Below are 14,365 nucleotides of genomic sequence, written 5' to 3'. Positions count from 1 at the left end.
CGTTGAGGCCAAAACGCTCAAGACACGCCAGATTCACACTGCGCTGATGCCCGAAGATGCGCAACAAAAATGCAGGACGCCCAAGACGCACGTCCACATAGACTTTACATAGAAACTGGTGTGAACCTCTCTTAAGAGTCAATCACCTGTAACCATGGAAATCAACAATAGAAGTCAATCAACTATAACCACAGAAAACAAACAGTACGTGTCAATCGCCTGTAACAATGGAAACCAAACAGCAAGAATCAATGATCCTGTAACCAAGGAAATTTAACAGAAACAGAAAATCACTTGTGACTATGGAAACCAAACAAGTGTCAGTCATATGTAACTATGGAAACTAAACATGTATCAATCAAGCATCTATAACCACAGAAAAGAGTCAATAACCTATGAACAACAGCAATACAAGAGTCAAAACATACAGCATGAGTCAAAAAAAAAGTATCAATCACTTGTAACCATGGAAACTAATAACCAGAATCCGTGTATCATTTGTTCATTCGTTTTTCAATCTAAAACCAAAAATAAGAAAACGAAAAAACAACAGTTTTCTTCATTATTTGTCTCCAAAACCAAAATGAAAAAACGGATAATGATTCGTTTTTTCAGATTTCAATTTTGTGTTTAAATGACGAAAGGAAAAAACAGATAACCCGTTTACATGAGTTCCGTGACTGCGATGCCGAACTTTTGCACCGCATACGGACTGAACCAGGACTGATCCAGGTCCGGGACCAGACCGAGACCAGACCGAGACCAGACCGGAGGCTCAGAGCCCACGGCAGGGCCGGAGCTCGAAGCTGATGCTCGGACGCTGTAGAGGTTGGGAGTCAAAGCTCGTGGTCCTGCTCTGGTCCCGTTGTGGTCCCGGTGTGGTCTTGGTCTCAGTCTGGTCTTGGTCTGGTCCTGATTCAAGTAAACGGTCCGTTATCCGTATTTTCCATTTTTCATTTAAACACAAAATCAAAAAATGAAAAAAAACTGAATCGTTATCTGTTTTTTCATTTTGGTTTTGGAGACAAATAATGAAGAAAATTAGTTTTTTAATTTTCTTATTTTTGGTTTTATATTGAAAAACGAATGAACGAATGATACACGGATTAACCTGTAACCACGGAAATCAAGAAACAAAAGTGTCAATCAGCCGTAACCATGAAATCTAAAAAAGAAGCCATCACTTGTAACAATGGAAAACAATAACCTGTAGCCTCGGAAATAAAAGAATAAAACTGTCAATCACCTGTAACCACGGTAACCAAACGTGGGTAAAACGAGTAGCTGGTACCGTTTGAACAAGCAACACCGGTAATGATGTTAAAATTGTTACAAAAGTGCATTTAATTTGACATTTGGCATTTTAGAACACATCAAAAAGCAGTGGAGGTGAAGCGTGCACGGTGATTTATGGAGAAAAATGACTTGGATAATGTTTGGCTGTAGTTTAATAGAATCTTGTATATTTGTGGGCAGTAAGTGCTGTTTTGGCAGGGGCTGGTCGCCTCTTGGGAACAGGTTGCTACTGGGAAATGTTCTCTCCAGCGGATTACTGTCAGAGGCCTTGTTTACATGACAACAAGTTTGGGATAAAATGGCGGAGTTTTGTTGCAAATTAAGTTCTGCAGAAGTTTCGAGTTGGATCCCGTACAAGAAAATAGTATAGGACAAGTATTCAAAGGGTTTTCTCGGGGTGTTCTGGTTTCTTGCTTCAAAGTAAAACACGCACAAAAGGCTAATCAAAAGCTGTAGGTAAAAGCCTGATTTCTCTCGGTCCGCCCACACAAGGAGGGGTCAAAAAAAGTTTTAACTACACAGTAACACAGCAGTCTCTATGCAAACTTGAACCAGATTTGGAATCGAAACACTCTATTTTTTCCTCCCCCAGGTGGCTATTGACCTGCCGCTAAACCCACTTTTCCCCGATACCAATGCAGAAACTGAAAGCAGCATTTATTTCCATTAAACTAAAGTAAACAAATAAATTAGTGTATTTATTTAATGAGACAGGGACAGTGCACAATATACATTAAAGGGACAGTCTGGAATTTTGGACATAGGACCTCATTTCCTAGTGAGCCAGAGTGTTGGAGGCGTGTGGAGACACTTTTTAAAATATTCCATCCAGTCCTTGTATTTGCAGAGGTCGCTGGTGCTAGGCTAGTGCATGTCAATGGCCACAGTTAGCCTGCCACTAAAAACAGTCTAAAAATCACTCCAGAAAATACCCAAGGCAAAACAATTATTATGCCAAACTGTCAATGTGAATGTCTGTGTTGATAGAATAATGTTTGAAGTAAAACTAACCTTGCATTGCATGAATCGTTGCATGTTGAGGGACTATTTTCTCATATATCAGTCCGCCGCTGTCAAGCTTTCTATCAGGAAGTACAATTCACTGCTGCTTCTCAGACATAAATCCTTTAAATGCAAGGTTGGGTTTACTTCTAAAATTATTCTATCGGACACAGACATTTACATTGACAATCTGGAGTTATAATAGTTTTGCTTCGGGTGTTTTGTGGAGTGGGTAAGACTGTTTTTAGTGGCAGGGATAACTATGGCCATTGACATGCACTAGCCTAGCACCAGCGACCTCTGCAAATACAAGGACTGGATGGAATATTTTAAAAAGTATCTCCACACGTCTCCAACACTTTGGCTCACTAAGAAATTAAGCCCTATGTCCAAAATTCTGGACTGTCCCTTAACCTTAACGGAAGACACCTGTAGTCCCTGAACAGGTTAATTTATTGATTGTATTTAATTGACCTTAGCTATCAGACATCAGCTACTCTTCCTGAAGACCTATGTAGCATCCTTTGGGTTGTAATAAATGAATAAACATCCAAATGTGTTAGTTGAGAGATAAATAATAGATACCTAACCACAAAACAACTCATGCATAAATAAAAGTTCACACATTATGAGACTTTCTGGGCCAGCGACAGTCAGTCTGCTTTAAAGAATAGACTTGAATGTGGCTCTGCTTGTCTACATGTTTCTCCGTGGCAAAGCATTAAGGTACATCTCCGGCATGTTAGTGCCATATGAACCATCTTGCACCCTGAGGACTTCAGGGACCGGCCTCCTGCTGGTGCCCAGAGTCAGGACCAGAGTCAGATTTATGCAACTAAAACCTGGAAACTGAACTCTGTGTAAATCCAGGCTCAAAATGCTTCTGTTAAGCTGCTCTTCCCTAACAGCTAATGTCTCTCTCTTTTTTTAATTTTATGATGATCATTTATGTTTTGATTTGTTTGTATTGCGTTTTAATGTATTTCTTATTCTGTAAAGCACTTTGAATTACGAATTGTGCTGTACAAATAGACTTGCCTTGCGTAATTACATCAATTTATTTGACCAAACAAGATAATGGCTGAACCGATATTTGCAAGCTGATAAACATTCCAGCAAATGTTTCAGTATCTACGTTAGATCGATGCATCTCTTTCTGTAATGATGGCAAAATAATTATACTAATACTTTATGCCCTTGTGCTTAATAAATAATAAAATAAACTTTGCATGTGGCCTAAATCAGGATTCAAACTAGTTCAAATTCAAAAGCAGAAGTAGTGTTGTCTGAGTGGTTGGCAATCACCCTGTACAGCAAGAAGCTTCGGGGTTCAAGTCCCGAGCCGCCCGGGTGGGTTTTCCAAGGGCACTCCAGTTTCCCCAACGCCCCAAAACATGTTTGGTTGCCAATTTAATCCTTTTTTGATTTCTAAGAACATTGTCACACCCATTAGCATGACCTTGAAGGCACTGTACCAGATTTGTACTGTTTTAAAAACATGAAAAACAGAACCAGTTGATTTTAACAAGTTTTTTAATTAGTTTGCAGTGGTCCAAAGTTATTCCTCATTTATCTTATCCATTGTGAACGTCCTTTTACACACCATGATGTTTTTATAAGTGCTTGCCACAACTTTCAGAGATCAGAGCGGAGTTTTGTCATGACTGTACAGCTAGCATGTTAATGTGCACTTCCTGTTTATCGGACAATAAAATTCTTTATAATTACACTACAAGTTAAAAGTTTGGGCTCATGCTTACTACTTTCTACATTTGATATACAAACAGAAGACATCAAATACAGTACATGAAGGAAGATGTATGGAATTATGTAGCAAAGGGGAAAAAATAGTTAAATAAAAATAGAACCAAATCCTAAAATTAATTATAGTTTGTGTTAGAAAAAAAAAAAAAAATTTAACTAAATAAGTCCATATATCTTACTTCATATATTTGATGTCTTCTGTGTGTTTATCAAATGTAGAAAATGGTAACAAACGTTACAAATGTTTTGTGTCAAATATATTGTATTTTTTGGACTATAAGTAGTACTATTTTTCATGGTTTGGGTGGTCCTGCAACTTATATATTAAAATTTTCACACTGACAGCTGTGAGAGGCTCTTGGCTTGTGTGCAGTATCTGCTACTACTACTTTCACTCTACTGCTCATGTCTCCTGCAGAACGAGCCACTGTCCTGTCTGTATCATGCCAGTCGATCACACCATTACTTCTGTACCACTGAAACTTTTAAATTTAGACAAACATAAAGCAAAACCATCCTGTCAGGATTCAGAAAGGCCGGAATAATTCTAACTGGAACTAATGCTGAGTCTGACGACAGCCACACAGAAGAGGAAGTGATACTCTGTTTACCTCCGGAGGTCGTGAAGTTGCTCAGAAGTGACACAGAGAATGAAGAATTCAGTGGATTTAGTGATTTGGAGTGAGATGGAGAGTTTGGTAAACTTGTTCTGTTCTGTTGTTTATGCTCTAGTTATCTGAAGAACTGTTCATATGTCACGTTAACAGTCTGTTGTTCTCTGTTCTTGCCTATAACTTGACTTTCAAGATGAAATGTTCATTCCTGGTCTCTAATTTTCAGAATTTTTTTTTCCCCCAAAACGTGCCACTTCGGTGTGACTTATATATATGTTTTTTTCTTCTTCACTGCGCAGTTTTTGGCTGGTGCGACTTATACTCCAGAGCGACTTGTAATCCAAAATATACGGTTTGAAGATATTTGGATATATGTAACCTTTTAGTAAGGAAAAAAGTTTACTAACTCTACTATTTTTCAGCAAAGCAAAAGGTGGCTAATTTATGTTTTTCTTTTCTCTACATAATTCCAAATATGTTACTTCATAAATCTGATGTCTTCTGCATATAACATTTTGAAAGTAGTAAATATATAAAAAAAAGCAAAAACAAAAAAAAAACACTGAATGAAATGAGAGGGTGTGGTGTCCAAACTTTTGCCTGGTCGTGTAGATGGAGAAAGCACGCAGCAGACTTATTTTGACCTCGAGCTGCTTATACAATCCATCTGTACTGGGGCTAGACAAAATTTGCCCCAATCCATGGAGAAAAAAATCTGGTACAGGATCTTTAAAAGTGGTAATGCAGGATCTCACGCCTCACACTAACAGATACAGCCAGGCTCAAGATGGCTAACACAACACGGAGGTCAGTTAACGGTTATTATTCAAATCACGCACAGATCAAGCAGTCACCCTTTAATTATTTCATTAAATGTGGAAGTGATAATGATAAGAAGGACTTTGGCTCAGGGCTACACGAGGCACGCATTCAAAGGCAACGGCGCGCTCCGGCCTACTTTATTTTGCCTCTGAACTGTTGCCTCGATTTCCACAGTGAGCTTGACAAGTAGAAATTATACAGCAAATTCAATTATAAAATGAGTCGTTTTATTTACGCCCCCACCAGTTTGTGCTGTAATGATTTTTTATCTATACGGACACGCAGCCGTTTTGGGACGTCCGTGCCAAGATTCAGTATAGGCAATGGAGGCTAAGTGAATGTGCTCTGAAAACGCCATATGAACTTAAGATATGTAATTGAAACGAAGTTAAGAAAATAACCTGATTTTGCTATTTAAGAGTCCCATGAGTTTGTTATCTTTAATGAGATTTATCTAAGTTATGTTCCATTTCATCAGTGTTCATTTGACCGCAAAATTTAATTTAGAAGTCATACGATACCACAAGTTTTGGTTCTTTTACAAGTACTTTTTTTTGCAAGAGTTTGGTCAATACCGATACGATACTCAATACTTTTCTAATCTTAATTTTGAAGGGGTTTAAATCAATCTATGTGTAAAAAAAGGCTTCACACAGACTCGAAAGGACAAAAGGAGCAGCACAGACAGATGGGTCTGTCCAAAATTCTGCTGGCGAAGGCGTTTTGACACAAAACAATGAAGAAATGGTCCTAACATGTCTTAAATTGATGCCAACCTTAACATTTGCATATGCTAATTAGTATCAGTATTTGCATAATTGTTATAGGCTTAGTCTCTTCACTAAAACACTTTTGACACAGACAGGTTTCCTTATAAATGTTAAACCTGATCGTTCTTACATACTACTAGACATGTTAACTTTTTGTATTGCGACCAAAATATCCATTTCAACAATATTTATTTTACCTACCCCCATCTGTATTAAATATTATTGACCCATAGAATATTATGATGTCATCTGTAACCCAGCAATTTAAGATTTTATGTGTGAAGTCTTTAATTGGTATGTAAAGATTATAGCCAACGTGGCTAATTTCCATCTTCATCTCCAGTTTCCATCATCTATGAGCAGTGTTGGGAAGGTGACTTTTAAAATGTATTCCCCTACAGATTACAGATTACATACCCCAAAATGTAGTTTGTAACATAATCCATGAAGTTATTTAAAGTGAGTAACGTAATCTGAATATTTTGGATTACTTGGTTTGCTGTAGAGAAGCAAAGACGAGGAAATCTTCACATAAGATGTTTTGTCTGTTAAAAGAAAATAAAAAGCCCAGACTTTTCTGAACCAAATTAAAAATATTATTGACAGAAGAGGAGACGCGTCCATGCAGCATGATTTAGTCCTGGTTTAGTCCTTGGTTTAGTCTTGGTTTAGTCCTGGTTTAGTCCTGGTTTAGATCTGGTTTAGATCTGGTTTAGATCTGGTTTAGATCTGGTTTAGTCCTGGTTTAGTCCTAGTTTAGTCCTAGTTTAGTCCTAGTTTGGACCTGGGTTCAGTCCTGGTTTAGACCTGGTTTTAGACCTGGTTTTAGACCTGGTTTAGACCTGGTTTTAGTCCTGGTTTAGTCCTGGTTTAGTCCTAGTTTAGACCTGGTTTAGTCCTAGTTTAGACCTGGTTTAGTCCTAGTTTAGTCCTGGTTTAGTCCTAGTTTAGACCTGGTTTAGTCCTAGTTTAGACCTGGTTTAGTCCTAGTTTAGACCTGGTTTAGTCCTGGTTTAGTCCTGGGAGATAAAGCCCAAAATGTGAAAACAGGAAAATTCCTCTGTGTAATCCATTTATTTCAACAAAGTAACTGTAATCCAATTTCCACTCACTGAAACAGTAACTGTAACTGAATACAGTTACTCATAAATTGTACTCTGATTACGTAACTCTGGTACATGTAATCTGTTACTTCCCAACACTGTCTATGAGGTAACTGATATCCATAACAAGGTTGTTTTGAGAACAATACATTCATAAATGTTTTAAGCACTATATATTTAAAAAAAAAAAAAAAAAGATAAAAGGTATAGGCCTACGGAGTGCCATCATCTGCACCATTTGAAACGTATCACATCCTACCCAATAAGAGACACACTTTAATGACACTGTTGGAGTTGTGTATCCTGTCAGACTTGTTTAAAGTAGAAATAAACACTAAATCAAAAGTCACATAGCAAATTAGCCCCCAGCAATCAATGTTATTACTAGGAATGTTCCGATACCGATACCACTATTGGCAAAAGCGCCAATACTGCACATTTTCGTCGAGTACTCAGATCAAATCACCACATTTTCCATTATTCCATTTTCAAGGCGCTATTTATAACAAGGAACCACTCACCTATTCACACACATTCACACACCGGTGGGGAGTTGAGGTGGGTTAAGTGTCTGGCCCAAGGACACAGTGACTGCATTCATCAGGCTCTTACCAACTGAGCTACTGCCACCCTCATGAGGACCTGTAGATGTGAGCTGCTGCTATTTACCACAGTGGCTACTACTACTGCGAACGTACAGAGCAGGTTAAACATAGACAGTGGAAGCTCTGCAGACACTTAAAACACACTCAGAATAACAGAAAAGGCATTTGTGTAACCTCCTCCTTCATTTAGCCTTTGGTGTGGACCCTCCAATTGGTAAAAGCAACTTTTGTGCCTTCTTCATTACAATTATTAGTTTGCACGACCATAAACGAAAACAAAACAATCCTTAAAGTTTTTATTCTCATTACTGTTCATTTTGTATGATCATAAACGATAAACTTGGTGCCTGCTTTAACATTATTATTAGTTAGTACAACCATAAACAGAAATATATTTTTGCATGTATGTAGTATATGTGTATATACAAATTTATATAGATATGTGTACTGGATATCTTTGATGTGTATATGTATGCATGTATATATGTGTGTATACTTATGCAATGTATATGACAGGTAAGAGTGCAGGGAGAGTGCAGCCTGATAACAGCGGCAACAACAACAGCGCAAACTCGGACTTTGTTTACTCTGCAGAATTATCCATGTGCTTTGAGGATGAGCGTCTTTTTACCGGCCTCACTGTTGTTTTTATCTGCACTGTGGTAGAAAGTGAAAGTGCTTAACTCAGCTTGAATCAGCACTACTTATCGTCAAGATCATTCCACATTTCAACAATATTTTAGTCCTCTAACTCTTATTAGTCTTGCATTTCTTTAAAAATTGCCTTTTAGAAGATGTATTTTTTGCTCTTGTATATTACAAAATTAAATGGCCTAAGCGCACTTCTTCACACTATAATATCGGACTGGTGTCTGGTATCGACCAAGGCAAAGTTTTGGTATCGGAAAGTCTACGGGAAACATCCAGGCAGGGGAACATGTTGGTCAGTCTGTGTGTTGCAACCAAACTTTAACTAAAGAACTGTGAAATTTACCAGTAACAGTCACCATACTTAGATAATGAGCTCTAATTGTATAGAGCTAATTATAATCATGCTCATATAATTAGCAAATAATTTCAAATATAGCTAAATGAAAGCTGCAAATTAAATCTGTCAAAACGTCTACCACGAAACTCGAGGTGGGCATCTCTGTAGCATCATTCTTCTAATTTTAGCTCTCTTGATGTTTACACTGTCACCGCTCACACTCGGGCTTTCTTCTGTAGAAGCAATTCACACCAAATTATCACGTACCACGGCGTCAACACCACATTTGAAAATAACAAAAGACGGAGAACGTTTTCGCCAACTCCGTCAGACCACAGCGGCATTAGGAGTTGTCTGGTCTGATTAAATGCCGCCGCTAACGGGGCTGTCGGGTGGAGGTGGGGAAAACAAGCGCCCCCTTTTCACAATTAGAACATGAGGTGGGCGGGGCTGAGGCTCAATAAGACACTTCGCTCAGTGTTAACACGGGGGTCAACAAGGGCCGGGTAATTTAAAGGGAAAGTTTGGAGTGGGGAGCTGAAAGTTTACGCTACGGCAAATTGGTCTGGAACAGCGACAACTCCGGACACCTTGGTATTTTCTGTTTTAAAGGTGCTGTACTTGATTTTTAGTGTCTTAAAATGTGAAAAACAACAGCTGGTTAATTTTTAAGGTCCTATATTATGCAAAATTGAGTCCTGTGATACCTCTAAAACATACCTGGAGTTGTGTTTTGTTTCATTTACACATGCTTGAGTAATTCTGCATTATGTAGCTTTCTGTATTTTCCAAAACTCAGAATGTTCCTTTCCACCTTGTGATATCATGTAGTGGTAGTTTTCAAGTTAACAACTATTCTTTGTTCTGTCATGTCCTGTTTGTTCCCTTTTATTTTGGTATTACTTACCCTGTTTTCTGTTGCAGATTTACTTCCTCCCTCTTGTGTTCCCGCCTTTGATTACTGCCCCGCCCTAATGTGCTGCACCTGTGTCCCATTAGCTCCCCTTTTTAGTCTGTGTCTTGTCTTCCCCCATTTGTCAGATTGTCTTTCTGTTCTGTGGATGTTTCTGTGTTTTTGCAAGTCTTTTGGATTCATTAAAACCCGTTTAATACTGCTTCGACTCTGGGTCTTTTGGAGCCAGTCTTCGCACTACCTGACATGTTCAGTAGAGATTGGCAAATTCCAGAGATGAAATTATCCAAATGATTCTCGTGATGGTGTATGGAGTTTAAAACACACTGGATCACTTCCTGTATTATGGTTCTATCACACCTTCACAATTTAGCCAGCATATGCCGATGTGATAGGTTAGAATGGTACTATGTGCCCCTAATGTTATGCTCTGTGCCTTGTTGCAGTGACACAGTTCATGAGATTTCATGTTAATAAGTTAAAAACAGTAAAAAGGTTTGTAATAAATAAATAAATATAAATTTAAATAAGCCTTAAAAACAGTTTAAAAAGAGTTAAAAGTTTATTAAAATGTTTATTGTAGTTTATTTTTCAGTAGCATCCATCATATCTGTTATCGACTGCTTAGCCTGGGATTCGCTGATCTGGTGATTGGTGATGCCTTTGCGCACCACTTGGGGGATTTTGCGCTACTTCTCTTCATTCATATTAAACTTGTGCATGAAGGAAGCAGCGAGAAATAGCTCAAGTGGTTCTTTTGTTTTCAGATGAGATTTACCAAATGTTTTGTGTTTGCTGAATGTACATTGTTAAAACGAGAATCTGTTGATATAGGAGAATGTTTTATTGCTAGCAAAAAGTTTGATTGCTTTGTTTTTACATTAATAAGACCAGACGTTTTTTTGCATTGTGAACTAGTGTCCGCCATCTTGTGTCCACACAGGCTTATGAGCCACATGTAAAATACTGTTGTTGATGATGATTATATTTGATTGTATTAAACTTGTACATGAAGGAAGCAGTGAGAAATCGCTCAAGTGTTTTTTTGTTTTCAGAGGCACAATACAACATACCCCTACTACAGGGGTACAACACTGAAGTACCAGAATTTCCCTAAAACACTGGCATACACTGAAATATATTTTGTTTTTTGTTTTTTTTTCGATTTTGGGCGTATACATAGCGTATTCGTCAGAGTCGGCGTCAGAGCACATCTACTGGAGGGGCGTGGGTCACCAGCAGGGGGGGCACTGCCAGTTGAGAAATATTTTAACGCGGTGGAGTCACACAAAGCAGAAATGCTATCAAACACGTTTTTCTTTAACAGTATTAGGCTGATTATGTGTTGTTGTTATTTTTATCATTATTTTATTAAAATTATTATTATTAGCTGCAATAGTTGTTGAGGCTGGTGTGGTAGACGATACGCACACAAGACAATAATAAAAGGTTGAGGTTTATTAAAAAACAATAAGGCCTGCCATTGGTTGTAAACATTAAACAACAGCCTCTCGTCAAAAACACCTCTGAACAACATCGCTGAAAGAAGTAATCGGGCAAGAAACAGCCACGCATCGGGCAGCACCAGGGCTGTAGTGAGCGTGGTACGCGAGTCGCCGTCCAGTCCTGTCCTATAGAGACCTGAGACTTGAGGGACCGGGACTAAACCAGGATTAAACCAGAACCAGTGGCAGCTGGTGGTATAATTTTTGGGAGGGGCACCAAGGCCAAAATTATAAATATATATTATGAATAATATATGTATTATATATATAGTCTATAGTATTATAACAAATACCAGAAACAGACATTTTGGTTACTATTGGCTGAACAATATCGATCAGAGCACAATGAACAACACAACGTAACACACTGCTCACACCCAGACCCAACAACGTCAGCAAAACTACAATAAGAGGCCAAAACTACAATAAGAGGCTACGATCAAAACATGAACACAGATGCCGCTCCTACAGCACATGGCAGAACAATCAGAGCAGCTCCATCGCACCCGCGAGCTCATTTACGCACTATTAACTATTAACACTTAACATTATAATACTATTTAACTATTAACACTATAACACTCTTTACCTGTGAGGCTCCATGTTCAGATTTGCCGCAAACTAATGAAAACCAGCCTCTTACCTTCTCCAGAGACTGAAGCAGAGTGTTTCCTCTGTCCGCTGTCCCACTGGTTCTGTCTCCAAAAGTCTATTGTCCAATATGAAGAGATGAAACTGGTCCGTGACGCGAGGTCCAGGAGCCGAGTGCACAAGATGGTTGTAAAATTTGTCTTAATCCCACTTCCCACTTAAATCTGAAAGTTACGGTCAGTCCATATCAGCACCAGGACACCAGGTAGAATTATGCCTCTGCGCGCTATGCTCAGGTCAAACTTTTACACCCAGAAACGAGCGGGCAAAGGCGGATAGAGGAGCGAGCGACTGCCCTGGCCCCGGCGGCAACTGCCCCAGTCCCGGTAGTGACAGTCCCGGGTCCCGGCGGCGGGTCTGTCCGTGTGTCTTTGGCTCTGTTCTCACCATTTCCTGTGTGGAGCTTTAGGCTAAAGTAGCAGCTGCCGCTAATTGTGAAGCAGCTACGAGTTGACGCAGCAGGTTGACGTGAGTGACAGGACAGTTGTCCAATCACACTACACTAAATAAACAGAGACTGTGATATCGTAAAGTTTGTGCCCTCAGTCCGAAGTGAAATGCGCCAATCAGAATCATTTTTAAATAGTAATAATAACGGCCTGTGCTGGGGGGTGGGGCACCAGTGGCCACTAGGGGGGACACGGCCCTCAAATGCCCCACCTTGCCGCCGACACCGGTATTCGTAGCAAGTTGGACAAGTATCAGTAACTTATATAGAACGCCTTCATTACTAACAACTAATGCTTAGCGTGTTGCCAGCGTCCACAGCTTATGTCCAACAACAGTCTAACTTATGCATAGATCACGGCAGCATGGTTTCACCCAGTTCCTTCTCCACCCTCTATCTCTTCTTCTCGTGGCTCCATTGGCACGAAACTGGTACAGTGACAAATCGATGAGATCATGCTGATGTTGGAGGACAGCTAGTATGTATTGTCGCCTCAGCCTTGCAGGATCCTCTATCTCTCGGTTGGTATGTGTAGCGGGTGGTACCACGGGGTCTGCTCACCATGAAGTCTGGAGGAGTACTGACTGTTTCCCCATTTTTATAAACAGATTTCCCTGCATACTGCCAATCTGGTATCTAACACGTTAGAAACATGTTCAGTAAGTTCTGTGGTCGTCAGAACATGTCAAATACATCTGCAAACGTCAATATGAGTTGGAGGTAAGTTTGATATAGGTTCAAAGCATGTTACTCATAAGTTCTGGGTAGACTAGACATTATTTCAACATATTTGGACTTATGAGTAACTTAAAAATAACATGTGTGGACGTGTGTCAACGAGTGCGTAACTTACCTACAACTTATGGCCCACGTATGCAGGACGTATAAGCACACGCTGACGTGTCGAGAAATTTTGAGCATGTTTAAAATTTTTCAAGACCTTGGCGTATGTCAACGTATGCTCATAACTTACAAAACTTACCCATAACTTATCTGACGTACTCCAGCGTATTTGTCAAATTTTTCATACAGCGGCATACACTGTATAAATCGTCAAGTGTGAGAGCCCCTTTACCACATGACATCACAAGGTGGAACAGACTGTTTTCTGTTTGAGAGAAGAGTTTTGCCATGAATGTAAATCTAATAATATTCACGTGCACTTTCTGACTATCAGACAATAAAACACAGCAAGCAGCAGGCTTATTTTGACCCCAAGAGCTGCTTTTACAAAGGCAAGACACATTTAGAAAATCGGGTACAGAACCTTAAAAAAAAAAAAAAAAAAGAAAAGATTGAGCTGGCCTTTCATACCTGTAATTTCCCACAAAAATGCCCAGTAATACTACCAGAATGTATTGGTACAAGTTTTCTGGTTAGTTATTGTAGATTGCATTGCATTACTTTTTTAATTTCTTAGTTGATTTTTTTGTGAAATCTACCATATTTGCAAAACTATGGTAATTTATGGCATAATTTTGTTCTAAATTAAAATTCAGACCCTTTGCAGTACTGACTGAGCTTCCTCAACTGCCAAGATTTTGTCCATTATTTAATGTTTTGTCCTTCCAATTGAACTAAATCAAATATTATGTCCAGGCAGTCGCCCTTACAATCTCTTGAGTAGTCGCTCGCCAAATAAAGTTTTATTCTTACTGGAGTAAAACCACTATCTACAGCATTTACTGTGAAATATATATTCTTACTTAGCTTTTTTGGAGAGGGTCTTTAGCCTGTTTGTCTCCATGGAGATGTTAATACTTTGGTTTAAATAGTCCACAGTATGCATTTTTTCAACTACTATAACCCGGTGATCAAAAATATCTTAAAAATCCTTCATTCTTACTGTGAGTGGGGTCGCCTCCTTACAGATCTAACCTGTAA

The 14,365-nt window shown here is 39.0% G+C and overlaps 1 protein-coding gene across 2 annotated transcripts in view; it reads right to left on the bottom strand.

Moving 5' to 3' along the window:
- Positions 1 to 14,365, bottom strand: part of cdh7a (cadherin 7a) — a 406,174-nt gene that overhangs the window by 63,525 nt on the left and 328,284 nt on the right. The gene's annotated exons all lie outside the window — the stretch shown is intronic.

Source organism: Boleophthalmus pectinirostris, unplaced genomic scaffold (assembly GCF_026225935.1).
Source record: "Boleophthalmus pectinirostris isolate CB_2022bp ecotype Guang Dong unplaced genomic scaffold, ASM2622593v1 HiC_scaffold_15, whole genome shotgun sequence".
NCBI lineage: Eukaryota > Metazoa > Chordata > Actinopteri > Gobiiformes > Gobiidae > Boleophthalmus > Boleophthalmus pectinirostris.
The sequence above is the reverse complement of the archived record's forward strand: the minus strand, read 5'-3'. Positions and strand labels throughout refer to the sequence as shown.